Here is a 25,259-nt window from a genome sequence, read left to right on the forward strand (position 1 = left end):
TGAACAATTCACTTCCTGAACCTCTTTGCGTGCCATGTCCTTGCGACAAGCACTTTGTGTTCTCTGTTAGCTCTCAGTAACATTCCTTGATTTGCTTGTGAGTTTTGGCCGTCCGATCTCAAAGTGGAAATATGTCCTTCCCTCTGTACGCTGCATAGGCCCTCAGCTGGCATACTTGTATATGTGCGCATGCTTGATAGGACGTATGTTTTAGGCTGGATTGTGTGAGCTTCAGGCGCAAGGCATTTGATTAGTCTTTAAGCAGGTCCACTTGCACTGCCCTTTGCACCTGTTCTCCCAGTCCCTACAAAGGTGAGCAAGCAGCTGTTTCTGTAGTGTAGTGGTTATCACGTTCGCCTCACACGCGAAAGGTCCCCGGTTCGAGACCGGGCAGAAACACTCTCTGCTGGCATTTTACACAAAATAGTTTTTTTCCCCTTTTGTCACACACAAATGTAAAGTATGAACTTATTTGCGTTCCCATGGAAATAGCATATGCTCTCAAGAGCTTGAGAAATACACTGGGAAGGCAAGCATCCTCACATGTATTCTGTATATGGGGCCAATAAAAAAATGCACGCGCTTGCATTTTGTGTATGTAATGTTGCAGAGCACAGAGAGGATTTATTTTCCCTACTGCTGGGTATTTGGGTCTCTGGGATCACAGTTGGGTCCGCTCCGTCCTCTGAAATGGTCCATATTAGTTACATAGGTTAGTGTACCAAAGAAATAATACATTTTCATATACAGCTTCTTCATTTCTGTGTTCTGAGGGATTACCAGTTGTAAGAAATGCACTTGCCGGTACAGTGATTCCCTGGCTTTCTCTGGCCCGAGAAAGCTTTTCCTCTGAAGTGGGAACAGAAGTTGGACTGCTTCTGCTGAACTTCCTGAAAGCAGAGCTGGCGGGAGGAGGGACTTTTTGAGTGCTGGGAAAATTTGAGCTGGAAATTTGCATCGGCTGGACAGAGATTGCTTGGAGCAGCCAAAATATAATAACGGCCATGGCGCTCAAGTAAAGCAGAAAGCTTTTAGTATACACCTTTTGCACTCTTGTCAACGAAGCTGGGCTCTGTGAATGCTCACCCTACGCAAGAAAAGAGAACAGACTTTGCTGGTGACCTAAATATATCTCGCCTGATCGAGCACGATCGAGCTCTGAGTGAGCAGCTGTGCAATGGTCATCTTTACCAAAGGGGAGATGCTGCTTTTTCCAGTGTCACGCCCATGCTCTCAGGGCTGGAGGGAGGAGGGCTGCTTTTTGTTTTTACAGGCAAAAGGAAAGGCCCAGCCCTCAGAGCTTCTGCCAATGCAGATCCCAGCAGGTGCAAAATAAAGGCTCTCTCCCACCTTGCCAGCTGCAGATTGATCAGAAGACTGCTAGTCTAGTGTGTTGGGCCACTTTCTCTCTTCTGTGTATCGTCCCCTCTTATTACATAAACAGCATAAGAGGAATAAAGGAAGGAAGGAAGGAAGGAACAGTGTATCGCAAGCACCTTCCACCCTGATGTCAATGGGCCACCAACCTTCGGGATGAGGAGGAGACCTGTGAAGACAGTCAGAGCGTGCCGACTGGGGCATTCATTTGGCTCATACACCGACAAGGCTTTCAGCGGCAGGAACAAACTTCAGGAATAGGCATTCTTGGCCTCGAATCCTAAGGGGGGTGCAAACGCTTAGGACAATTCCGTCAAATGCTCAAAGGACCGTGGCTCGTTGGTCTAGGGGTATGATTCTCGCTTTGGGTGCGAGAGGTCCCGGACGAGCCCAATCAAGGTGGTTAACTTGAGCTCCTTTTTTTTGTTTTTTCAATGTTATTTTCATTGGACAGACTCTCTGGTTTTCTCGGTAAGCAGTAGTCGATGAACAATTCACTTCCTGAACCTCTTTGCGTGCCATGTCCTTGCGACAAGCACTTTGTGTTCTCTGTTAGCTCTCAGTAACATTCCTTGATTTGCTTGTGAGTTTTGGCCGTCCGATCTCAAAGTGGAAATATGTCCTTCCCTCTGTACGCTGCATAGGCCCTCAGCTGGCATACTTGTATATGTGCGCATGCTTGATAGGACGTATGTTTTAGGCTGGATTGTGTGAGCTTCAGGCGCAAGGCATTTGATTAGTCTTTAAGCAGGTCCACTTGCACTGCCCTTTGCACCTGTTCTCCCAGTCCCTACAAAGGTGAGCAAGCAGCTGTTTCTGTAGTGTAGTGGTTATCACGTTCGCCCCACACGCGAAAGGTCCCCGGTTCGAGACCGGGCAGAAACACTCTCTGCTGGCATTTTACACAAAATAGTTTTTTTCCCCTTTTGTCACACACAAATGTAAAGTATGAACTTATTTGCGTTCCCATGGAAATAGCATATGCTCTCAAGAGCTTGAGAAATACACTGGGAAGGCAAGCATCCTCACATGTATTCTGTATATGGGGCCAATAAAAAAATGCACGCGCTTGCATTTTGTGTATGTAATGTTGCAGAGCACAGAGAGGATTTATTTTCCCTACTGCTGGGTATTTGGGTCTCTGGGATCACAGTTGGGTCCGCTCCGTCCTCTGAAATGGTCCATATTAGTTACATAGGTTAGTGTACCAAAGAAATAATACATTTTCATATACAGCTTCTTCATTTCTGTGTTCTGAGGGATTACCAGTTGTAAGAAATGCACTTGCCGGTACAGTGATTCCCTGGCTTTCTCTGGCCCGAGAAAGCTTTTCCTCTGAAGTGGGAACAGAAGTTGGACTGCTTCTGCTGAACTTCCTGAAAGCAGAGCTGGCGGGAGGAGGGACTTTTTGAGTGCTGGGAAAATTTGAGCTGGAAATTTGCATCGGCTGGACAGAGATTGCTTGGAGCAGCCAAAATATAATAACGGCCATGGCGCTCAAGTAAAGCAGAAAGCTTTTAGTATACACCTTTTGCACTCTTGTCAACGAAGCTGGGCTCTGTGAATGCTCACCCTACGCAAGAAAAGAGAACAGACTTTGCTGGTGACCTAAATATATCTCGCCTGATCGAGCACGATCGAGCTCTGAGTGAGCAGCTGTGCAATGGTCATCTTTACCAAAGGGGAGATGCTGCTTTTTCCAGTGTCACGCCCATGCTCTCAGGGCTGGAGGGAGGAGGGCTGCTTTTTGTTTTTACAGGCAAAAGGAAAGGCCCAGCCCTCAGAGCTTCTGCCAATGCAGATCCCAGCAGGTGCAAAATAAAGGCTCTCCCCCACCTTGCCAGCTGCAGATTGATCAGAAGACTGCTAGTCTAGTGTGTTGGGCCACTTTCTCTCTTCTGTGTATCGTCCCCTCTTATTACATAAACAGCATAAGAGGAATAAAGGAAGGAAGGAAGGAAGGAAGGAAGGAAGGAACAGTGTATCGCAAGCACCTTCCACCCTGATGTCAATGGGCCACCAACCTTCGGGATGAGGAGGAGACCTGTGAAGACAGTCAGAGCGTGCCGACTGGGGCATTCATTTGGCTCATACACCGACAAGGCTTTCAGCGGCAGGAACAAACTTCAGGAATAGGCATTCTTGGCCTCGAATCCTAAGGGGGGTGCAAACGCTGAGGACAATTCCGTCAAATGCTCAAAGGACCGTGGCTCGTTGGTCTAGGGGTATGATTCTCGCTTTGGGTGCGAGAGGTCCCGGGTACAAATCCCGGACGAGCCCAATCAAGGTGGTTAACTTGAGCTCCTTTTTTTTGTTTTTTCAATGTTATTTTCATTGGACAGACTCTCTGGTTTTCTCGGTAAGCAGTAGTCGATGAACAATTCACTTCCTGAACCTCTTTGCGTGCCATGTCCTTGCGACAAGCACTTTGTGTTCTCTGTTAGCTCTCAGTAACATTCCTTGATTTGCTTGTGAGTTTTGGCCGTCCGATCTCAAAGTGGAAATATGTCCTTCCCTCTGTACGCTGCATAGGCCCTCAGCTGGCATACTTGTATATGTGCGCATGCTTGATAGGACGTATGTTTTAGGCTGGATTGTGTGAGCTTCAGGCGCAAGGCATTTGATTAGTCTTTAAGCAGGTCCACTTGCACTGCCCTTTGCACCTGTTCTCCCAGTCCCTACAAAGGTAAGCAAGCAGCTGTTTCTGTAGTGTAGTGGTTATCACGTTCGCCTCACATGCGAAAGGTCCCTGGTTCGAGACCGGGCAGAAACACTCTCTGCTGGCATTTTACACAAAATAGTTTTTTTCCCCTTTTGTCACACACAAATGTAAAGTATGAACTTATTTGCGTTCCCATGGAAATAGCATATGCTCTCAAGAGCTTGAGAAATACACTGGGAAGGCAAGCATCCTCACATGTATTCTGTATATGGGGCCAATAAAAAAATGCACGCGCTTGCATTTTGTGTATGTAATGTTGCAGAGCACAGAGAGGATTTATTTTCCCTACTGCTGGGTATTTGGGTCTCTGGGATCACAGTTGGGTCCGCTCCGTCCTCTGAAATGGTCCATATTAGTTACATAGGTTAGTGTACCAAAGAAATAATACATTTTCATATACAGCTTCTTCATTTCTGTGTTCTGAGGGATTACCAGTTGTAAGAAATGCACTTGCCGGTACAGTGATTCCCTGGCTTTCTCTGGCCCGAGAAAGCTTTTCCTCTGAAGTGGGAACAGAAGTTGGACTGCTTCTGCTGAACTTCCTGAAAGCAGAGCTGGCGGGAGGAGGGACTTTTTGAGTGCTGGGAAAATTTGAGCTGGAAATTTGCATCGGCTGGACAGAGATTGCTTGGAGCAGCCAAAATATAATAACGGCCATGGCGCTCAAGTAAAGCAGAAAGCTTTTAGTATACACCTTTTGCACTCTTGTCAACGAAGCTGGGCTCTGTGAATGCTCACCCTACGCAAGAAAAGAGAACAGACTTTGCTGGTGACCTAAATATATCTCGCCTGATCGAGCACGATCGAGCTCTGAGTGAGCAGCTGTGCAATGGTCATCTTAACCAAAGGGGAGATGCTGCTTTTTCCAGTGTCACGCCCATGCTCTCAGGGCTGGAGGGAGGAGGGCTGCTTTTTGTTTTTACAGGCAAAAGGAAAGGCCCAGCCCTCAGAGCTTCTGCCAATGCAGATCCCAGCAGGTGCAAAATAAAGGCTCTCCCCCACCTTGCCAGCTGCAGATTGATCAGAAGACTGCTAGTCTAGTGTGTTGGGCCACTTTCTCTCTTCTGTGTATCGTCCCCTCTTATTACATAAACAGCATAAGAGGAATAAAGGAAGGAAGGAAGGAAGGAAGGAAGGAACAGTGTATCGCAAGCACCTTCCACCCTGATGTCAATGGGCCACCAACCTTCGGGATGAGGAGGAGACCTGTGAAGACAGTCAGAGCGTGCCGACTGGGGCATTCATTTGGCTCATACACCGACAAGGCTTTCAGCGGCAGGAACAAACTTCAGGAATAGGCATTCTTGGCCTCGAATCCTAAGGGGGGTGCAAACGCTGAGGACAATTCCGTCAAATGCTCAAAGGACCGTGGCTCGTTGGTCTAGGGGTATGATTCTCGCTTTGGGTGCGAGAGGTCCCGGGTTCAAATCCCGGACGAGCCCAATCAAGGTGGTTAACTTGAGCTCCTTTTTTTTGTTTTTTCAATGTTATTTTCATTGGACAGACTCTCTGGTTTTCTCGGTAAGCAGTAGTCGATGAACAATTCACTTCCTGAACCTCTTTGCGTGCCATGTCCTTGCGACAAGCACTTTGTGTTCTCTGTTAGCTCTCAGTAACATTCCTTGATTTGCTTGTGAGTTTTGGCCGTCCGATCTCAAAGTGGAAATATGTCCTTCCCTCTGTACGCTGCATAGGCCCTCAGCTGGCATACTTGTATATGTGCGCATGCTTGATAGGACGTATGTTTTAGGCTGGATTGTGTGAGCTTCAGGCTCAAGGCATTTGATTAGTCTTTAAGCAGGTCCACTTGCACTGCCCTTTGCACCTGTTCTCCCAGTCCCTACAAAGGTGAGCAAGCAGCTGTTTCTGTAGTGTAGTGGTTATCACGTTCGCCTCACACGCGAAAGGTCCCCGGTTCGAGACCGGGCAGAAACACTCTCTGCTGGCATTTTACACAAAATAGTTTTTTTCCCCTTTTGTCACACACAAATGTAAAGTATGAACTTATTTGCGTTCCCATGGAAATAGCATATGCTCTCAAGAGCTTGAGAAATACACTGGGAAGGCAAGCATCCTCACATGTATTCTGTATATGGGGCCAATAAAAAAATGCACGCGCTTGCATTTTGTGTATGTAATGTTGCAGAGCACAGAGAGGATTTATTTTCCCTACTGCTGGGTATTTGGGTCTCTGGGATCACAGTTGGGTCCGCTCCGTCCTCTGAAATGGTCCATATTAGTTACATAGGTTAGTGTACCAAAGAAATAATACATTTTCATATACAGCTTCTTCATTTCTGTGTTCTGAGGGATTACCAGTTGTAAGAAATGCACTTGCCGGTACAGTGATTCCCTGGCTTTCTCTGGCCCGAGAAAGCTTTTCCTCTGAAGTGGGAACAGAAGTTGGACTGCTTCTGCTGAACTTCCTGAAAGCAGAGCTGGCGGGAGGAGGGACTTTTTGAGTGCTGGGAAAATTTGAGCTGGAAATTTGCATCGGCTGGACAGAGATTGCTTGGAGCAGCCAAAATATAATAACGGCCATGGCGCTCAAGTAAAGCAGAAAGCTTTTAGTATACACCTTTTGCACTCTTGTCAACGAAGCTGGGCTCTGTGAATGCTCACCCTACGCAAGAAAAGAGAACAGACTTTGCTGGTGACCTAAATATATCTCGCCTGATCGAGCACGATCGAGCTCTGAGTGAGCAGCTGTGCAATGGTCATCTTTACCAAAGGGGAGATGCTGCTTTTTCCAGTGTCACGCCCATGCTCTCAGGGCTGGAGGGAGGAGGGCTGCTTTTTGTTTTTACAGGCAAAAGGAAAGGCCCAGCCCTCAGAGCTTCTGCCAATGCAGATCCCAGCAGGTGCAAAATAAAGGCTCTCCCCCACCTTGCCAGCTGCAGATTGATCAGAAGACTGCTAGTCTAGTGTGTTGGGCCACTTTCTCTCTTCTGTGTATCGTCCCCTCTTATTACATAAACAGCATAAGAGGAATAAAGGAAGGAAGGAAGGAAGGAAGGAACAGTGTATCGCAAGCACCTTCCACCCTGATGTCAATGGGCCACCAACCTTCGGGATGAGGAGGAGACCTGTGAAGACAGTCAGAGCGTGCCGACTGGGGCATTCATTTGGCTCATACACCGACAAGGCTTTCAGCGGCAGGAACAAACTTCAGGAATAGGCATTCTTGGCCTCGAATCCTAAGGGGGGTGCAAACGCTGAGGACAATTCCGTCAAATGCTCAAAGGACCGTGGCTCGTTGGTCTAGGGGTATGATTCTCGCTTTGGGTGCGAGAGGTCCCGGGTTCAAATCCCGGACGAGCCCAATCAAGGTGGTTAACTTGAGCTCCTTTTTTTTGTTTTTTCAATGTTATTTTCATTGGACAGACTCTCTGGTTTTCTCGGTAAGCAGTAGTCGATGAACAATTCACTTCCTGAACCTCTTTGCGTGCCATGTCCTTGCGACAAGCACTTTGTGTTCTCTGTTAGCTCTCAGTAACATTCCTTGATTTGCTTGTGAGTTTTGGCCGTCCGATCTCAAAGTGGAAATATGTCCTTCCCTCTGTACGCTGCATAGGCCCTCAGCTGGCATACTTGTATATGTGCGCATGCTTGATAGGACGTATGTTTTAGGCTGGATTGTGTGAGCTTCAGGCGCAAGGCATTTGATTAGTCTTTAAGCAGGTCCACTTGCACTGCCCTTTGCACCTGTTCTCCCAGTCCCTACAAAGGTGAGCAAGCAGCTGTTTCTGTAGTGTAGTGGTTATCACGTTCGCCTCACACGCGAAAGGTCCCCGGTTCGAGACCGGGCAGAAACACTCTCTGCTGGCATTTTACACAAAATAGTTTTTTTCCCCTTTTGTCACACACAAATGTAAAGTATGAACTTATTTGCGTTCCCATGGAAATAGCATATGCTCTCAAGAGCTTGAGAAATACACTGGGAAGGCAAGCATCCTCACATGTATTCTGTATATGGGGCCAATAAAAAAATGCACGCGCTTGCATTTTGTGTATGTAATGTTGCAGAGCACAGAGAGGATTTATTTTCCCTACTGCTGGGTATTTGGGTCTCTGGGATCACAGTTGGGTCCGCTCCGTCCTCTGAAATGGTCCATATTAGTTACATAGGTTAGTGTACCAAAGAAATAATACATTTTCATATACAGCTTCTTCATTTCTGTGTTCTGAGGGATTACCAGTTGTAAGAAATGCACTTGCCGGTACAGTGATTCCCTGGCTTTCTCTGGCCCGAGAAAGCTTTTCCTCTGAAGTGGGAACAGAAGTTGGACTGCTTCTGCTGAACTTCCTGAAAGCAGAGCTGGCGGGAGGAGGGACTTTTTGAGTGCTGGGAAAATTTGAGCTGGAAATTTGCATCGGCTGGACAGAGATTGCTTGGAGCAGCCAAAATATAATAACGGCCATGGCGCTCAAGTAAAGCAGAAAGCTTTTAGTATACACCTTTTGCACTCTTGTCAACGAAGCTGGGCTCTGTGAATGCTCACCCTACGCAAGAAAAGAGAACAGACTTTGCTGGTGACCTAAATATATCTCGCCTGATCGAGCACGATCGAGCTCTGAGTGAGCAGCTGTGCAATGGTCATCTTTACCAAAGGGGAGATGCTGCTTTTTCCAGTGTCACGCCCATGCTCTCAGGGCTGGAGGGAGGAGGGCTGCTTTTTGTTTTTACAGGCAAAAGGAAAGGCCCAGCCCTCAGAGCTTCTGCCAATGCAGATCCCAGCAGGTGCAAAATAAAGGCTCTCCCCCACCTTGCCAGCTGCAGATTGATCAGAAGACTGCTAGTCTAGTGTGTTGGGCCACTTTCTCTCTTCTGTGTATCGTCCCCTCTTATTACATAAACAGCATAAGAGGAATAAAGGAAGGAAGGAAGTAAGGAAGGAACAGTGTATCGCAAGCACCTTCCACCCTGATGTCAATGGGCCACCAACCTTCGGGATGAGGAGGAGACCTGTGAAGACAGTCAGAGCGTGCCGACTGGGGCATTCATTTGGCTCATACACCGACAAGGCTTTCAGCGGCAGGAACAAACTTCAGGAATAGGCATTCTTGGCCTCGAATCCTAAGGGGGGTGCAAACGCTGAGGACAATTCCGTCAAATGCTCAAAGGACCGTGGCTCGTTGGTCTAGGGGTATGATTCTCGCTTTGGGTGCGAGAGGTCCCGGGTCCAAATCCCGGACGAGCCCAATCAAGGTGGTTAACTTGAGCTCCTTTTTTTTGTTTTTTCAATGTTATTTTCATTGGACAGACTCTCTGGTTTTCTCGGTAAGCAGTAGTCGATGAACAATTCACTTCCTGAACCTCTTTGCGTGCCATGTCCTTGCGACAAGCACTTTGTGTTCTCTGTTAGCTCTCAGTAACATTCCTTGATTTGCTTGTGAGTTTTGGCCGTCCGATCTCAAAGTGGAAATATGTCCTTCCCTCTGTACGCTGCATAGGCCCTCAGCTGGCATACTTGTATATGTGCGCATGCTTGATAGGACGTATGTTTTAGGCTGGATTGTGTGAGCTTCAGGCGCAAGGCATTTGATTAGTCTTTAAGCAGGTCCACTTGCACTGCCCTTTGCACCTGTTCTCCCAGTCCCTACAAAGGTGAGCAAGCAGCTGTTTCTGTAGTGTAGTGGTTATCACGTTCGCCTCACATGCGAAAGGTCCCTGGTTCGAGACCGGGCAGAAACACTCTCTGCTGGCATTTTACACAAAATAGTTTTTTTCCCCTTTTGTCACACACAAATGTAAAGTATGAACTTATTTGCGTTCCCATGGAAATAGCATATGCTCTCAAGAGCTTGAGAAATACACTGGGAAGGCAAGCATCCTCACATGTATTCTGTATATGGGGCCAATAAAAAAATGCACGCGCTTGCATTTTGTGTATGTAATGTTGCAGAGCACAGAGAGGATTTATTTTCCCTACTGCTGGGTATTTGGGTCTCTGGGATCACAGTTGGGTCCGCTCCGTCCTCTGAAATGGTCCATATTAGTTACATAGGTTAGTGTACCAAAGAAATAATACATTTTCATATACAGCTTCTTCATTTCTGTGTTCTGAGGGATTACCAGTTGTAAGAAATGCACTTGCCGGTACAGTGATTCCCTGGCTTTCTCTGGCCCGAGAAAGCTTTTCCTCTGAAGTGGGAACAGAAGTTGGACTGCTTCTGCTGAACTTCCTGAAAGCAGAGCTGGCGGGAGGAGGGACTTTTTGAGTGCTGGGAAAATTTGAGCTGGAAATTTGCATCGGCTGGACAGAGATTGCTTGGAGCAGCCAAAATATAATAACGGCCATGGCGCTCAAGTAAAGCAGAAAGCTTTTAGTATACACCTTTTGCACTCTTGTCAACGAAGCTGGGCTCTGTGAATGCTCACCCTACGCAAGAAAAGAGAACAGACTTTGCTGGTGACCTAAATATATCTCGCCTGATCGAGCACGATCGAGCTCTGAGTGAGCAGCTGTGCAATGGTCATCTTAACCAAAGGGGAGATGCTGCTTTTTCCAGTGTCACGCCCATGCTCTCAGGGCTGGAGGGAGGAGGGCTGCTTTTTGTTTTTACAGGCAAAAGGAAAGGCCCAGCCCTCAGAGCTTCTGCCAATGCAGATCCCAGCAGGTGCAAAATAAAGGCTCTCCCCCACCTTGCCAGCTGCAGATTGATCAGAAGACTGCTAGTCTAGTGTGTTGGGCCACTTTCTCTCTTCTGTGTATCGTCCCCTCTTATTACATAAACAGCATAAGAGGAATAAAGGAAGGAAGGAAGGAAGGAAGGAACAGTGTATCGCAAGCACCTTCCACCCTGATGTCAATGGGCCACCAACCTTCGGGATGAGGAGGAGACCTGTGAAGACACTCAGAGCGTGCCGACTGGGGCATTCATTTGGCTCATACACCGACAAGGCTTTCAGCGGCAGGAACAAACTTCAGGAATAGGCATTCTTGGCCTCGAATCCTAAGGGGGGTGCAAACGCTGAGGACAATTCCGTCAAATGCTCAAAGGACCGTGGCTCGTTGGTCTAGGGGTATGATTCTCGCTTTGGGTGCGAGAGGTCCCGGGTTCAAATCCCGGACGAGCCCAATCAAGGTGGTTAACTTGAGCTCCTTTTTTTTGTTTTTTCAATGTTATTTTCATTGGACAGACTCTCTGGTTTTCTCGGTAAGCAGTAGTCGATGAACAATTCACTTCCTGAACCTCTTTGCGTGCCATGTCCTTGCGACAAGCACTTTGTGTTCTCTGTTAGCTCTCAGTAACATTCCTTGATTTGCTTGTGAGTTTTGGCCGTCCGATCTCAAAGTGGAAATATGTCCTTCCCTCTGTACGCTGCATAGGCCCTCAGCTGGCATACTTGTATATGTGCGCATGCTTGATAGGACGTATGTTTTAGGCTGGATTGTGTGAGCTTCAGGCGCAAGGCATTTGATTAGTCTTTAAGCAGGTCCACTTGCACTGCCCTTTGCACCTGTTCTCCCAGTCCCTACAAAGGTGAGCAAGCAGCTGTTTCTGTAGTGTAGTGGTTATCACGTTCGCCTCACACGCGAAAGGTCCCCGGTTCGAGACCGGGCAGAAACACTCTCTGCTGGCATTTTACACAAAATAGTTTTTTTCCCCTTTTGTCACACACAAATGTAAAGTATGAACTTATTTGCGTTCCCATGGAAATAGCATATGCTCTCAAGAGCTTGAGAAATACACTGGGAAGGCAAGCATCCTCACATGTATTCTGTATATGGGGCCAATAAAAAAATGCACGCGCTTGCATTTTGTGTATGTAATGTTGCAGAGCACAGAGAGGATTTATTTTCCCTACTGCTGGGTATTTGGGTCTCTGGGATCACAGTTGGGTCCGCTCCGTCCTCTGAAATGGTCCATATTAGTTACATAGGTTAGTGTACCAAAGAAATAATACATTTTCATATACAGCTTCTTCATTTCTGTGTTCTGAGGGATTACCAGTTGTAAGAAATGCACTTGCCGGTACAGTGATTCCCTGGCTTTCTCTGGCCCGAGAAAGCTTTTCCTCTGAAGTGGGAACAGAAGTTGGACTGCTTCTGCTGAACTTCCTGAAAGCAGAGCTGGCGGGAGGAGGGACTTTTTGAGTGCTGGGAAAATTTGAGCTGGAAATTTGCATCGGCTGGACAGAGATTGCTTGGAGCAGCCAAAATATAATAACGGCCATGGCGCTCAAGTAAAGCAGAAAGCTTTTAGTATACACCTTTTGCACTCTTGTCAACGAAGCTGGGCTCTGTGAATGCTCACCCTACGCAAGAAAAGAGAACAGACTTTGCTGGTGACCTAAATATATCTCGCCTGATCGAGCACGATCGAGCTCTGAGTGAGCAGCTGTGCAATGGTCATCTTTACCAAAGGGGAGATGCTGCTTTTTCCAGTGTCACGCCCATGCTCTCAGGGCTGGAGGGAGGAGGGCTGCTTTTTGTTTTTACAGGCAAAAGGAAAGGCCCAGCCCTCAGAGCTTCTGCCAATGCAGATCCCAGCAGGTGCAAAATAAAGGCTCTCCCCCACCTTGCCAGCTGCAGATTGATCAGAAGACTGCTAGTCTAGTGTGTTGGGCCACTTTCTCTCTTCTGTGTATCGTCCCCTCTTATTACATAAACAGCATAAGAGGAATAAAGGAAGGAAGGAAGGAAGGAAGGAAGGAAGGAAGGAAGGAAGGAAGGAAGGAACAGTGTATCGCAAGCACCTTCCACCCTGATGTCAATGGGCCACCAACCTTCGGGATGAGGAGGAGACCTGTGAAGACAGTCAGAGCGTGCCGACTGGGGCATTCATTTGGCTCATACACCGACAAGGCTTTCAGCGGCAGGAACAAACTTCAGGAATAGGCATTCTTGGCCTCGAATCCTAAGGGGGGTGCAAACGCTGAGGACAATTCCGTCAAATGCTCAAAGGACCGTGGCTCGTTGGTCTAGGGGTATGATTCTCGCTTTGGGTGCGAGAGGTCCCGGGTTCAAATCCCGGACGAGCCCAATCAAGGTGGTTAACTTGAGCTCCTTTTTTTTGTTTTTTCAATGTTATTTTCATTGGACAGACTCTCTGGTTTTCTCGGTAAGCAGTAGTCGATGAACAATTCACTTCCTGAACCTCTTTGCGTGCCATGTCCTTGCGACAAGCACTTTGTGTTCTCTGTTAGCTCTCAGTAACATTCCTTGATTTGCTTGTGAGTTTTGGCCGTCCGATCTCAAAGTGGAAATATGTCCTTCCCTCTGTACGCTGCATAGGCCCTCAGCTGGCATACTTGTATATGTGCGCATGCTTGATAGGACGTATGTTTTAGGCTGGATTGTGTGAGCTTCAGGCGCAAGGCATTTGATTAGTCTTTAAGCAGGTCCACTTGCACTGCCCTTTGCACCTGTTCTCCCAGTCCCTACAAAGGTAAGCAAGCAGCTGTTTCTGTAGTGTAGTGGTTATCACGTTCGCCTCACACGCGAAAGGTCCCCGGGCAGAAACACTCTCTGCTGGCATTTTACACAAAATAGTTTTTTTCCCCTTTTGTCACACACAAATGTAAAGTATGAACTTATTTGCGTTCCCATGGAAATAGCATATGCTCTCAAGAGCTTGAGAAATACACTGGGAAGGCAAGCATCCTCACATGTATTCTGTATATGGGGCCAATAAAAAAATGCATGCGCTTGCATTTTGTGTATGTAATGTTGCAGAGCACAGAGAGGATTTATTTTCCCTACTGCTGGGTATTTGGGTCTCTGGGATCACAGTTGGGTCCGCTCCGTCCTCTGAAATGGTCCATATTAGTTACATAGGTTAGTGTACCAAAGAAATAATACATTTTCATATACAGCTTCTTCATTTCTGTGTTCTGAGGGATTACCAGTTGTAAGAAATGCACTTGCCGGTACAGTGATTCCCTGGCTTTCTCTGGCCCGAGAAAGCTTTTCCTCTGAAGTGGGAACAGAAGTTGGACTGCTTCTGCTGAACTTCCTGAAAGCAGAGCTGGCGGGAGGAGGGACTTTTTGAGTGCTGGGAAAATTTGAGCTGGAAATTTGCATCGGCTGGACAGAGATTGCTTGGAGCAGCCAAAATATAATAACGGCCATGGCGCTCAAGTAAAGCAGAAAGCTTTTAGTATACACCTTTTGCACTCTTGTCAACGAAGCTGGGCTCTGTGAATGCTCACCCTACGCAAGAAAAGAGAACAGACTTTGCTGGTGACCTAAATATATCTCGCCTGATCGAGCACGATCGAGCTCTGAGTGAGCAGCTGTGCAATGGTCATCTTTACCAAAGGGGAGATGCTGCTTTTTCCAGTGTCACGCCCATGCTCTCAGGGCTGGAGGGAGGAGGGCTGCTTTTTGTTTTTACAGGCAAAAGGAAAGGCCCAGCCCTCAGAGCTTCTGCCAATGCAGATCCCAGCAGGTGCAAAATAAAGGCTCTCCCCCACCTTGCCAGCTGCAGATTGATCAGAAGACTGCTAGTCTAGTGTGTTGGGCCACTTTCTCTCTTCTGTGTATCGTCCCCTCTTATTACATAAACAGCATAAGAGGAATAAAGGAAGGAAGGAAGGAAGGAAGGAACAGTGTATCGCAAGCACCTTCCACCCTGATGTCAATGGGCCACCAACCTTCGGGATGAGGAGGAGACCTGTGAAGACAGTCAGAGCGTGCCGACTGGGGCATTCATTTGGCTCATACACCGACAAGGCTTTCAGCGGCAGGAACAAACTTCAGGAATAGGCATTCTTGGCCTCGAATCCTAAGGGGGGTGCAAACGCTGAGGACAATTCCGTCAAATGCTCAAAGGACCGTGGCTCGTTGGTCTAGGGGTATGATTCTCGCTTTGGGTGCGAGAGGTCCCGGACGAGCCCAATCAAGGTGGTTAACTTGAGCTCCTTTTTTTTGTTTTTTCAATGTTATTTTCATTGGACAGACTCTCTGGTTTTCTCGGTAAGCAGTAGTCGATGAACAATTCACTTCCTGAACCTCTTTGCGTGCCATGTCCTTGCGACAAGCACTTTGTGTTCTCTGTTAGCTCTCAGTAACATTCCTTGATTTGCTTGTGAGTTTTGGCCGTCCGATCTCAAAGTGGAAATATGTCCTTCCCTCTGTACGCTGCATAGGCCCTCAGCTGGCATACTTGTATATGTGCGCATGCTTGATAGGACGTATGTTTTAGGCTGGATTGTGTGAGCTTCAGGCGCAAGGCATTTGATTAGTCTTTAAGCAGGTCCACTTGCACTGCCCTTTGCACCTGTTCTCCCAGTCCCTACAAAGGTGAGCAAGCAGCTGTTTCTGTAGTGTAGTGGTTATCACGTTCGCCTCACACGCGAAAGGTCCCCGGTTCGAGACCGGGCAGAAACACTCTCTGCTGGCATTTTACACAAAATAGTTTTTTTCCCCTTTTGTCACACACAAATGTAAAGTATGAACTTATTTGCGTTCTCATGGAAATAGCATATGCTCTCAAGAGCTTGAGAAATACACTGGGAAGGCAAGCATCCTCACATGTATTCTGTATATGGGGCCAATAAAAAAATGCACGCGCTTGCATTTTGTGTATGTAATGTTGCAGAGCACAGAGAGGATTTATTTTCCCTACTGCTGGGTATTTGGGTCTCTGGGATCACAGTTGGGTCCGCTCCGTCCTCTGAAATGGTCCATATTAGTTACATAGGTTAGTGTACCAAAGAAATAATACATTTTCATATACAGCTTCTTCATTTCTGTGTTCTGAGAGATTACCAGTTGTAAGAAATGCACTTGCCGGTACAGTGATTCCCTGGCTTTCTCTGGCCCGAGAAAGCTTTTCCTCTGAAGTGGGAACAGAAGTTGGACTGCTTCTGCTGAACTTCCTGAAAGCAGAGCTGGCGGGAGGAGGGACTTTTTGAGTGCTGGGAAAATTTGAGCTGGAAATTTGCATCGGCTGGACAGAGATTGCTTGGAGCAGCCAAAATGTAATAACGGCCATGGCGCTCAAGTAAAGCAGAAAGCTTTTAGTATACACCTTTTGCACTCTTGTCAACGAAGCTGGGCTCTGTGAATGCTCACCCTACGCAAGAAAAGAGAACAGACTTTGCTGGTGACCTAAATATATCTCGCCTGATCGAGCACGATCGAGCTCTGAGTGAGCAGCTGTGCAATGGTCATCTTTACCAAAGGGGAGATGCTGCTTTTTCCAGTGTCACGCCCATGCTCTCAGGGCTGGAGGGAGGAGGGCTGCTTTTTGTTTTTACAGGCAAAAGGAAAGGCCCAGCCCTCAGAGCTTCTGCCAATGCAGATCCCAGCAGGTGCAAAATAAAGGCTCTCCCCCACCTTGCCAGCTGCAGATTGATCAGAAGACTGCTAGTCTAGTGTGTTGGGCCACTTTCTCTCTTCTGTGTATCGTCCCCTCTTATTACATAAACAGCATAAGAGGAATAAAGGAAGGAAGGAAGGAAGGAAGGAACAGTGTATCGCAAGCACCTTCCACCCTGATGTCAATGGGCCACCAACCTTCGGGATGAGGAGGAGACCTGTGAAGACAGTCAGAGCGTGCCGACTGGGGCATTCATTTGGCTCATACACCGACAAGGCTTTCAGCGGCAGGAACAAACTTCAGGAATAGGCATTCTTGGCCTCGAATCCTAAGGGGGGTGCAAACGCTGAGGACAATTCCGTCAAATGCTCAAAGGACCGTGGCTCGTTGGTCTAGGGGTATGATTCTCGCTTTGGGTGCGAGAGGTCCCGGGTTCAAATCCCGGACGAGCCCAATCAAGGTGGTTAACTTGAGCTCCTTTTTTTTGTTTTTTCAATGTTATTTTCATTGGACAGACTCTCTGGTTTTCTCGGTAAGCAGTAGTCGATGAACAATTCACTTCCTGAACCTCTTTGCGTGCCATGTCCTTGCGACAAGCACTTTGTGTTCTCTGTTAGCTCTCAGTAACATTCCTTGATTTGCTTGTGAGTTTTGGCCGTCCGATCTCAAAGTGGAAATATGTCCTTCCCTCTGTACGCTGCATAGGCCCTCAGCTGGCATACTTGTATATGTGCGCATGCTTGATAGGACGTATGTTTTAGGCTGGATTGTGTGAGCTTCAGGCGCAAGGCATTTGATTAGTCTTTAAGCAGGTCCACTTGCACTGCCCTTTGCACCTGTTCTCCCAGTCCCTACAAAGGTGAGCAAGCAGCTGTTTCTGTAGTGTAGTGGTTATCACGTTCGCCTCACACGCGAAAGGTCCCCCCGGTTCGAGACCGGGCAGAAACACTCTCTGCTGGCATTTTACACAAAATAGTTTTTTTCCCCTTTTGTCACACACAAATGTAAAGTATGAACTTATTTGCGTTCCCATGGAAATAGCATATGCTCTCAAGAGCTTGAGAAATACACTGGGAAGGCAAGCATCCTCACATGTATTCTGTATATGGGGCCAATAAAAAAATGCACGCGCTTGCATTTTGTGTATGTAATGTTGCAGAGCACAGAGAGGATTTATTTTCCCTACTGCTGGGTATTTGGGTCTCTGGGATCACAGTTGGGTCCGCTCCGTCCTCTGAAATGGTCCATATTAGTTACATAGGTTAGTGTACCAAAGAAATAATACATTTTCATATACAGCTTCTTCATTTCTGTGTTCTGAGGGATTACCAGTTGTAAGAAATGCACTTGCCGGTACAGTGATTCCCTGGCTTTCTCTGGCCCGAGAAAGCTTTTCCTCTGAAGTGGGAACAGAAGTTGGACTGCTTCTGCTGAACTTCCTGAAAGCAGAGCTGGCGGGAGGAGGGACTTTTTGAGTGCTGGGAAAATTTGAGCTGGAAATTTGCATCGGCTGGACAGAGATTGCTTGGAGCAGCCAAAATATAATAACGGCCATGGCGCTCAAGTAAAGCAGAAAGCTTTTAGTATACACCTTTTGCACTCTTGTCAACGAAGCTGGGCTCTGTGAATGCTCACCCTACGCAAGAAAAGAGAACAGACTTTGCTGGTGACCTAAATATATCTCGCCTGATCGAGCACGATCGAGCTCTGAGTGAGCAGCTGTGCAATGGTCATCTTTACCAAAGGGGAGATGCTGCTTTTTCCAGTGTCACGCCCATGCTCTCAGGGCTGGAGGGAGGAGGGCTGCTTTTTGTTTTTACAGGCAAAAGGAAAGGCCCAGCCCTCAGAGCTTCTGCCAATGCAGATCCCAGCAGGTGCAAAATAAAGGCTCTCCCCCACCTTGCCAGCTGCAGATTGATCAGAAGACTGCTAGTCTAGTGTGTTGGGCCACTTTCTCTCTTCTGTGTATCGTCCCCTCTTATTACATAAACAGCATAAGAGGAATAAAGGAAGGAAGGAAGGAAGGAACAGTGTATCGCAAGCACCTTCCACCCTGATGTCAATGGGCCACCAACCTTCGGGATGAGGAGGAGACCTGTGAAGACAGTCAGAGCGTGCCGACTGGGGCATTCATTTGGCTCATACACCGACAAGGCATTCAGCGGCAGGAACAAACTTCAGGAATAGGCATTCTTGGCCTCGAATCCTAAGGGGGGTGCAAACGCTGAGGACAATTCCGTCAAATGCTCAAAGGACCGTGGCTCGTTGGTCTAGGGGTATGATTCTCGCTTTGGGTGCGAGAGGTCCCGGACGAGCCCAATCAAGGTGGTTAACTTGAGCTCCTTTTTTTTGTTTTTTCAATGTTATTTTCATTGGACAGACTCTCTGGTTTTCTCGGTAAGCAGTAGTCGATGAACAATTCACTTCCTGAACCTCTTTGCGTGCCATGTCCTTGCGACAAGCACTTTGTGTTCTCTGTTAGCTCTCAGTAACATTCCTTGATTTGCTTGTGAGTTTTGGCCGTCCGATCTCAAAGTGGAAATATGTCCTTCCCTCTGTACGCTGCATAGGCCCTCAGCTGGCATACTTGTATATGTGCGTGTTGTACATGAATAAAGGGACACTACCCCTTTAAGAGCAGCAACAGAGAAGGAGCGGGAAGAAAGGGAAAAGGAGGGGGCCGGAGGAGGAAACGGCAGTTGGTGTCAGGGAGTGAATAAAGATAGTTCACTGCAGCATTGGCTCCGTGTCATTCCTGAGGCTTGGGTATGCATGAATGAACGGAGCACAACACTGGCGACGAAGCCGATGCGAACCCGTGGGTGCCGGCAGCAGTGACAGGAGGGCGGTAAGCCCAGCAGTCGAGAAGGGCTCGTGAGCCCAGCAGGTCAGGTGGGCCTGTGTGCCCTGCAGTTCAGCAGTGGCCCGTGTGCCCTGCTAGGAGGGCCCGTGCGCCCAGCAGTCGAGGAGAGCCTGTTCGGCCAGCAGTTCAGGTGGGCCCGCGTGCCCTGCAGTGTGGCAGCGGCCCGTGTGCCCTGCTGAAGGGCCCGTGAGCCCAGCAGTGATTGGAGGGCCTGTGTGCCCAGCAGCGTCCAGGGAGGGCCCGTGTGCCCAGCAGCTTGAAGGGCCCGTGAGCCCAGCAGTGATTGGAGGGCCCGTGTGCCCAGCAGCGTCCAGGGAGGGCCCGTGTGCCCAGCAGCTTGAAGGGCCCGTGAGCCCAGCAGTGATTGGAGGGCCCGTGTGCCCAGCAGCGTCCAGGGAGGGCCCGTGTGCCCAGCAGCTTGAAGGGCCCGTGAGCCTAGCAGTGAGTGAGACACCGCGAGGGCCCGTGCGCCCCGCGAGAGTGCAGCAACCTGCACACCCAGCAGCAGCCGACGACAGGAGCGACGCGCCCGTCATCGAGCAGAGGACAGTGCGCCCACCGAAGGACCAGCGCACCAACTACGCGGTGGACCAGAGAGCCGGCGGAGGCCCGTGCGCCTCAAGGAAAGGAAGTTCGCAGACCTGCAGGACGTCAGCGACGCGGTGAGCCCGATCGGAAAAGAACCCCATACGCCTCGCAAAGAGGGAGGCCCGTAGGCCCGAAGACGAGAGGAAAGAGAGCATCAGCGACGCGAAGAGCCCGCGAGCCAGAAGAGGCCCACGAGAAGGAAGACTGCAGAGAAAGCGCGCCATCCGCGAGGGAGGACAGAGAACCACAGCGGGCCCATACGCCAGGAGAGAGGAAACCCGCAGGCTCGCGGCATCAATTTAACAAGTAAGGTGCCGGAACGGGATAACTGGGAAAGGGGAACCCCGTGTCCCCTGCACGTGACATTTCACGGAAGCACACCCAAAGGAGAGCCACATTACGAGGACAAGGGAGACCCCGAGTCTCCCCACGTGACACTTCACCAAATAGCAAAGGGGGGGGAATCTATTCACCAAAAGCAGCAAAAGGGGAACCGTGTAATCCATTCACCAAGGGAAACCCCGAGTCTCTCCACGTGACATTTCACCAAAATAGCAAAGGGGGAATCCAGTCACCAAAAACAGCAAAAGGGGAACCCCGTGTCTCCGGCACGTGACACTTCACGAAGGCACACCCAAAGGAAAGCCACATTACGGGAACAAGGGAAACCCCGAGTCTCCCACACGTGACATCCTACAAAACACACAAAGGACAACATCAGCACGAAAGAAAGAGGCACACTGTCTCCCCATATGACATTGGGAAAGGAAAACAGCCCAGAGCAAGGGCATCCCAGTGCCCCCACAGGACAGTTACAGCGACCACACGGCAAGGAAGCCTCATTACAGAGGGAAATCCCGTGTCTCCCAAAAGCGACAGGCAAGCATACAAAGGAGTGGGAAAGACCACGATAGAGAGGGAAGAACCTACCAGGAAAGCCACCAAGAGAAGAGGTTTTGCACCACACCCTAGACGGCAAGTCCAGACTTGGGCACACGTGCACTGTAAGCCACGATACCAAGAGAAAACCGCGACCAACGCCCACATACCACCCCAACGGACTAGAGAATACTAAGCGACACCATCATGTCGGCCCCGGACGCAGCAGACCCCAATGCACCACCACCATCACCGGGAGCTCCCTCCTCTCATGCAAGCCTAATGAGGAGACCTGCCCCGTTCACGCTAAACCCACACCATGACCAGGGGCAGAGATGGGAAGAATGGATGGAGGAATTTGACGACTTCGTGGGTGCCATTGGCACACAAGAACCTCCCAACATACTGAGCATATTTGCAAATGTCGCAGGGAGAGAAATCAAAAATATTATACGCACGATCCCTCCACAAGACCGCACCACATATGCAAGACTCCTGCAAGCCATTAACGAAAAACTAGTCATCTCACCGAACCGGGACTATGAAAGGTACACTTTCAACCAATGTGGCCAGCTACCTCACGAATCAATAGGGGAGTTCGTAATACGTCTTCAGAGGAAAATATCAAAATGTGACTTTGCTAACTTTAATGACGAAGAAGCCATTAGATTACGCATCATAGAAGGGTGTGCATCCTCGATGTTCCGGAAGCACCTCCTCAAGAAACCCCTATCCCTAAAAGAGGTACTAGACCTAGCCAGGGTATACGAAAGAGTGGACATTCAAGCAGCAGCCATTGAGAACCCCAAAAAGGGAGAAACCATAGCCGCAATTCATCCCTACGCCCGCCAGCCAAACACCCAACCAAGGACCAACCAGAGGTACCCGACACAACGAGCACAGGGTGACCGCCAATGCTATCGCTGCGGATTCGAATATCCACACAGAGGACCGTGCCCCGCCATTGGGCAACGATGCATGAGATGCGGAATGGAGAACCACTTCCAAGTGATGTGCAAAGAACTACTACCGGAAGGAGGATCAGCACGCCCACGATCTACCCCTCGCACGATGGACGCACATAAAGAACAGCATCACCATGTGGACAGGAACGCACCTCTCGCGCCCTCATATCAACGCCCAAACACAGTGAGAGCCTTGGAAGGACTTCAGATTGAACCAGACAGGAAAGACCACGAATTATACGATGCCTATCAGGATGACTTCATGCGGGAACTGGAACGCGAAGACACCCGCAGAGCGGAAGCACCAGACAACCGGGAACGTGACAGGGAGCCATACCCTTACCCCCCACCACACCATCCACCAAGTGGAAACGAACAAGCTCAATACCTACAAGATGGCTACGACCGAGAATACGTATGCCTCCTCAGGGTGGAGGCTGAAGACACTGCAGCTCCCAGAGTAACAATCCAGATGGGAAGCATCCGAAACAGATTTATCGTTGACACAGGAGCGACAATAAACGTCATGAACGAGGACATCTACCGTGAGATAGCCTCTGCATACCCCCTCCAAGAATCCAAAACACACATCTTTCAATGGGGAGCGGCTCAACCCATGACATCCAAAGGGAAATTCCAATGTGATCTACGGCACAGGGACATCACAACAACTGCCACGATACACGTGATAAGGAGCCCGGCTGTCGGCCGCTGTCTCCTCAGCTACAGGACAGCTAACGCCCTCGCCCTGATTGACCTACACTACGACCAATCGGAGGTCATCGAAGGACTACCATTGGCATGCGAATCCATCAGGGCAATGATAGAGAGGCCACTGGCGAAAGGAGACCTCAAGAGCCAATTCCCCAAGCTAGTTGAAGGAGTGGACATGCTAAAGGGCTCACACATCAAATCACAGATCGAAAATACCATCAGGCCGATACCGCAGCACCCACGCAAAGTGGGCTTCCTCCTTCAAGAACAGGTATCAAAAGAAATCCAACTTCTTCTTCTCAACGACATCTCAATACCTGGAAGGGATCAAGAGCAACATGACAAAGCCCTAACATCAACCTGTGGGAACACCAAAATGAAAATGCCACCCCGCATAGAGCGATGGGGAATAAGACTGCAAGAGTACGATTGTACTATTGTCCACAAACCAGGAGGAGACGCAAACCCAGCGGACTATCCATCCAGACACCACCTATTGGACAAAGTTGACACCCTGGCACATGAGGTCACTGAATATATCTTGTACCTGTCGTCAAATGACATGCCACCAGCTGAACTCAGGGTGAGATATCAACCCAGAACACGCATTCCCAGATGGGAGGACCACACACCTGAAGAAGACCTAACCGTCAGAGAACGAGACGCCGAGAAGAAGAGGAAGGCCAAGCAATGGGCTGACACAAAAAGGAGAGCGAAAGAACAACGACTAGAGATCGAGCAAACAGTCCTGGTGCGACAAACACAACGCAAGAAAACGGACACTCGATACAGCCCAGACCCACGAACAATCACAGCCACCAAGGGGCCCATGATCACAGCAACCGGAGAACTAGGAGACATTACCCACAACCCCTCATTCTTCAGGGAGTCATATCTGGAGGAACATGAAACACAAGAAACACCCGACGAGAACACCAGCGAGGAAGAAGAAGCAGAACCCCCAGTGGAATTGACCGGCGAAAGCCGAGAATCACCAGGGAGACCCCTAGGACAATAAAGAAGCCAGTGAGGCTCATCGAACAGATGTAACTGGACTCTCATGTTAAGTACGGGGGAGGTGTTGTACATGAATAAAGGGACACTACCCCTTTAAGAGCAGCAACAGAGAAGGAGCGGGAAGAAAGGGAAAAGGAGGGGGCCGGAGGAGGAAACGGCAGTTGGTGTCAGGGAGTGAATAAAGATAGTTCACTGCAGCATTGGCTCCGTGTCATTCCTGAGGCTTGGGTATGCATGAATGAACGGAGCACAACAGTGCGCATGTTTGATAGGACGTATGTTTTAGGCTGGATTGTGTGAGCTTCAGGCGCAAGGCATTTGATTAGTCTTTAAGCAGGTCCACTTGCACTGCCCTTTGCACCTGTTCTCCCAGTCCCTACAAAGGTGAGCAAGCAGCTGTTTCTGTAGTGTAGTGGTTATCACGTTCGCCTCACACGCGAAAGGTCCCCGGTTCGAGACCGGGCAGAAACACTCTCTGCTGGCATTTTACACAAAATAGTTTTTTTCCCCTTTTGTCACACACAAATGTAAAGTATGAACTTATTTGCGTTCTCATGGAAATAGCATATGCTCTCAAGAGCTTGAGAAATACACTGGGAAGGCAAGCATCCTCACATGTATTCTGTATATGGGGCCAATAAAAAAATGCACGCGCTTGCATTTTGTGTATGTAATGTTGCAGAGCACAGAGAGGATTTATTTTCCCTACTGCTGGGTATTTGGGTCTCTGGGATCACAGTTGGGTCCGCTCCGTCCTCTGAAATGGTCCATATTAGTTACATAGGTTAGTGTACCAAAGAAATAATACATTTTCATATACAGCTTCTTCATTTCTGTGTTCTGAGGGATTACCAGTTGTAAGAAATGCACTTGCCGGTACAGTGATTCCCTGGCTTTCTCTGGCCCGAGAAAGCTTTTCCTCTGAAGTGGGAACAGAAGTTGGACTGCTTCTGCTGAACTTCCTGAAAGCAGAGCTGGCGGGAGGAGGGACTTTTTGAGTGCTGGGAAAATTTGAGCTGGAAATTTGCATCGGCTGGACAGAGATTGCTTGGAGCAGCCAAAATATAATAACGGCCATGGCGCTCAAGTAAAGCAGAAAGCTTTTAGTATACACCTTTTGCACTCTTGTCAACGAAGCTGGGCTCTGTGAATGCTCACCCTACGCAAGAAAAGAGAACAGACTTTGCTGGTGACCTAAATATATCTCGCCTGATCGAGCACGATCGAGCTCTGAGTGAGCAGCTGTGCAATGGTCATCTTTACCAAAGGGGAGATGCTGCTTTTTCCAGTGTCACGCCCATGCTCTCAGGGCTGGAGGGAGGAGGGCTGCTTTTTGTTTTTACAGGCAAAAGGAAAGGCCCAGCCCTCAGAGCTTCTGCCAATGCAGATCCCAGCAGGTGCAAAATAAAGGCTCTCCCCCACCTTGCCAGCTGCAGATTGATCAGAAGACTGCTAGTCTAGTGTGTTGGGCCACTTTCTCTCTTCTGTGTATCGTCCCCTCTTATTACATAAACAGCATAAGAGGAATAAAGGAAGGAAGGAAGGAAGGAACAGTGTATCGCAAGCACCTTCCACCCTGATGTCAATGGGCCACCAACCTTCGGGATGAGGAGGAGACCTGTGAAGACAGTCAGAGCGTGCCGACTGGGGCATTCATTTGGCTCATACACCGACAAGGCTTTCAGCGGCAGGAACAAACTTCAGGAATAGGCATTCTTGGCCTCGAATCCTAAGGGGGGTGCAAACGCTGAGGACAATTCCGTCAAATGCTCAAAGGACCGTGGCTCGTTGGTCTAGGGGTATGATTCTCGCTTTGGGTGCGAGAGGTCCCGGGTTCAAATCCCGGACGAGCCCAAACAAG

General features: G+C 48.8%; 16 non-coding genes across 16 annotated transcripts; all 16 read left to right on the forward strand.

Annotated features, from left to right (window-relative positions):
* Window positions 1-326: 326 nt before the first annotated feature.
* TRNAV-CAC (transfer RNA valine (anticodon CAC)) lies at window positions 327-399 on the forward strand. The gene has a single exon. It is a non-coding gene; the product is annotated as a tRNA-Val (tRNA).
* A 1,790-nt stretch (window positions 400-2,189) lies between these two features.
* Window positions 2,190-2,262, forward strand: TRNAV-CAC (transfer RNA valine (anticodon CAC)). Its single transcript has one exon. It is a non-coding gene; the product is annotated as a tRNA-Val (tRNA).
* Window positions 2,263-4,077: 1,815 nt separating this feature from the next.
* TRNAV-CAC (transfer RNA valine (anticodon CAC)) lies at window positions 4,078-4,150 on the forward strand. Its single transcript has one exon. It is a non-coding gene; the product is annotated as a tRNA-Val (tRNA).
* A 1,319-nt stretch (window positions 4,151-5,469) lies between these two features.
* Window positions 5,470-5,541, forward strand: TRNAP-UGG (transfer RNA proline (anticodon UGG)). Its single transcript has one exon. It is a non-coding gene; the product is annotated as a tRNA-Pro (tRNA).
* Window positions 5,542-5,961: 420 nt separating this feature from the next.
* On the forward strand, window positions 5,962-6,034 carry TRNAV-CAC (transfer RNA valine (anticodon CAC)). Its single transcript has one exon. It is a non-coding gene; the product is annotated as a tRNA-Val (tRNA).
* A 1,315-nt stretch (window positions 6,035-7,349) lies between these two features.
* On the forward strand, window positions 7,350-7,421 carry TRNAP-UGG (transfer RNA proline (anticodon UGG)). Its single transcript has one exon. It is a non-coding gene; the product is annotated as a tRNA-Pro (tRNA).
* Window positions 7,422-7,841: 420 nt separating this feature from the next.
* On the forward strand, window positions 7,842-7,914 carry TRNAV-CAC (transfer RNA valine (anticodon CAC)). Its single transcript has one exon. It is a non-coding gene; the product is annotated as a tRNA-Val (tRNA).
* A 1,807-nt stretch (window positions 7,915-9,721) lies between these two features.
* Window positions 9,722-9,794, forward strand: TRNAV-CAC (transfer RNA valine (anticodon CAC)). The gene has a single exon. It is a non-coding gene; the product is annotated as a tRNA-Val (tRNA).
* A 1,315-nt stretch (window positions 9,795-11,109) lies between these two features.
* On the forward strand, window positions 11,110-11,181 carry TRNAP-UGG (transfer RNA proline (anticodon UGG)). The gene has a single exon. It is a non-coding gene; the product is annotated as a tRNA-Pro (tRNA).
* A 420-nt stretch (window positions 11,182-11,601) lies between these two features.
* TRNAV-CAC (transfer RNA valine (anticodon CAC)) lies at window positions 11,602-11,674 on the forward strand. Its single transcript has one exon. It is a non-coding gene; the product is annotated as a tRNA-Val (tRNA).
* A 1,343-nt stretch (window positions 11,675-13,017) lies between these two features.
* Window positions 13,018-13,089, forward strand: TRNAP-UGG (transfer RNA proline (anticodon UGG)). Its single transcript has one exon. It is a non-coding gene; the product is annotated as a tRNA-Pro (tRNA).
* Window positions 13,090-15,365: 2,276 nt separating this feature from the next.
* On the forward strand, window positions 15,366-15,438 carry TRNAV-CAC (transfer RNA valine (anticodon CAC)). The gene has a single exon. It is a non-coding gene; the product is annotated as a tRNA-Val (tRNA).
* A 1,315-nt stretch (window positions 15,439-16,753) lies between these two features.
* TRNAP-UGG (transfer RNA proline (anticodon UGG)) lies at window positions 16,754-16,825 on the forward strand. The gene has a single exon. It is a non-coding gene; the product is annotated as a tRNA-Pro (tRNA).
* Window positions 16,826-17,245: 420 nt separating this feature from the next.
* On the forward strand, window positions 17,246-17,320 carry TRNAV-CAC (transfer RNA valine (anticodon CAC)). The gene has a single exon. It is a non-coding gene; the product is annotated as a tRNA-Val (tRNA).
* Window positions 17,321-23,796: 6,476 nt separating this feature from the next.
* Window positions 23,797-23,869, forward strand: TRNAV-CAC (transfer RNA valine (anticodon CAC)). Its single transcript has one exon. It is a non-coding gene; the product is annotated as a tRNA-Val (tRNA).
* Window positions 23,870-25,180: 1,311 nt separating this feature from the next.
* TRNAP-UGG (transfer RNA proline (anticodon UGG)) lies at window positions 25,181-25,252 on the forward strand. The gene has a single exon. It is a non-coding gene; the product is annotated as a tRNA-Pro (tRNA).
* The last annotated feature ends 7 nt before the right edge of the window (window positions 25,253-25,259 follow it).

This window comes from Ambystoma mexicanum, chromosome 2q, assembly GCF_040938575.1.
Source record: "Ambystoma mexicanum isolate Mex_15411 chromosome 2q, UKY_AmexF1_1, whole genome shotgun sequence".
Lineage (NCBI taxonomy): Eukaryota > Metazoa > Chordata > Amphibia > Caudata > Ambystomatidae > Ambystoma > Ambystoma mexicanum.